The sequence below is a fragment of the Volvox carteri genome, assembly GCF_000143455.1.
Source record: "Volvox carteri f. nagariensis unplaced genomic scaffold VOLCAscaffold_96, whole genome shotgun sequence".
Classification (NCBI taxonomy): domain Eukaryota; kingdom Viridiplantae; phylum Chlorophyta; class Chlorophyceae; order Chlamydomonadales; family Volvocaceae; genus Volvox; species Volvox carteri.
This window is the reverse complement of record NW_003307639.1, coordinates 202,236-204,271: the sequence shown is the minus strand read 5'-3', so window position 1 is coordinate 204,271 and position 2,036 is coordinate 202,236.

Here is a 2,036-nt window from a genome sequence, read left to right as displayed (position 1 = left end):
TACACAACTTTCCAGGTTGCAAAAGTAATGATGCATAGCAGCAATGGACCGGAACCACCAAACGCAGCCTGTTTCCTGGACCATCGTGATTGTCTCCATATGACGAACGCTGATGTTTGGCCTGCTCGCTGTTGACAACCGGAGTGGCATCATTGTCGTCGGCTGGCTGCAGCATTGCGCCCACATTCCCTACGACCTCTATACCGTCTTCATAAACGTCGCTAATAGCTTCAGTGATTTTTTATATCTGCTTTAATGACCTAACACGCTTTGGGAGCTTCGGGTCCGAATGTTTTGCAGCGTTTGGTCTGGTCAGAAACAGTTGGAGGAATGAACTTGCACGGTCGGAACATTATTTATTCTTAACTTTCAGGACCATTACATTTTTTTATTCCGAATTCGGAATATATTCCGCAAAAAAATAACGCTGCTCATGAGCCTGCAACCTAGTTGCCGGCCCTCTCAGCAGCCGAGCTAGCTAGCAAAGTCATTATTTTGTTTGCTCTCATACCATAGAAAGTTCCCGTTTTTTATCATTTTGCTGCTTTCTTCCTGTGTCATCATGAGCTGTCCATTATGCTGGTCTTCGTCTTTTCGTCTTTTTGTTTGTCTATTTTATTTCTTTGTTTTTGTTTTAAGATTATATTTAGGAAGAAGTCATTACATTAACATTTAGTTATAGAGTAATGTTTTGTTAACATCTCAAAAGTATATTAGCTGCTTGGAAATTTATTTTAAATAGACTAATTAAGTTTGCTCCAATCCTTCCCTATGGCATAAAACAAGGGGTAACCCCCCCATAAAACAAGGCATAACCCAGGGTGTAGGGGTAGGGGTTACCCATGTGGCTATGTATGGAGGTGGGTAACCTAACCCCGGGGTAGGGGTAACCCCTTACCGAGGGGTAACAAAGGGGTCAGGGTAATACACTACTGATGGGTAACAGACCCATGTTTACATTCACCTGCGCCTGTGTCGCCTGTTTACACTCACAAACGCACATGTCTTCACCAATCACTTGTGAAGGCCCAATTATCGACATTGCCGCACCAAAGCATGCCTTGTTCAGAAACCTAAACCTAAGGATAAGGCACACAGCTGCAGCCTAGATGCAAGGAGGCAGACGAACAGGTGTACATATGCAGAGCAAATTGGGAACCACGAGAAGCCACCAGTGAAGCCAATAAATATCCCTATCAAAGTGTAGCAGCCGGTACACAGTACGGTGCTATAAATACATGCAGAGCGCGACCGCCAGCAACTCAGAGACCTTTTCAGCGGTCAGCTGCTACATTTGGTATCGAGACCTCGTGAAAATTCACGATCCTGAAGTCGTCGGTTCAACCCCCACCGATCACGTTTGAGTGGTATTTCGGGTGTGGCGACTCAGTGAGCGAATATCGCACAAAAACTATAAAAAAAAGTAGCTGAACCGACTGGACTGTCTCTGTGCCTGAAAAACCTGAAGGCTAGGCGCATGTGAATTGGTCACCTCTGAAGGCTAGGCGCATGGGCTTGGTCACCCCACTGCCCGAGGGTAGGAGAAGGTAGGCACAGGCTGGCGGTATACGAGGCTCTAAAGGGCCCGGGACGGTTCCCTTCAAAGGGGGGGGAATGTAGCAGCCGGTACACAGTATGGTGCTATAAATACACGCAGAGCTATAAATATGCGCAGAGCGCGACCGCCAGCAACTCGAGAGACCTTTTCAGCGGTCAGCTGCTACACAAAGGATCCAAAATATTCCTATCAAAAGATCCATGCACCTACCGCCACTCCGGACCTAAGACTCATGGACCAGTTCATGACCTAAGACTCATTGATCAGCCAACAGGCAGCAATGTAAGGTCGGCCAGTAGCTTAAGTGCCCCATCCCGACCTGCTAATTCCAGCTCTATGCACGACCTATGCAACATCCAGAGTCCGCTCGTTTTCAGAGCAGGCTCTTAGGAGAGCCTCTCCTAAGAGTGTCTAGGGTCTTGGGTGGGAGATCACGGATGTTTGATCCCGAATATGGCCACACCCGGCAAAGTGTAAG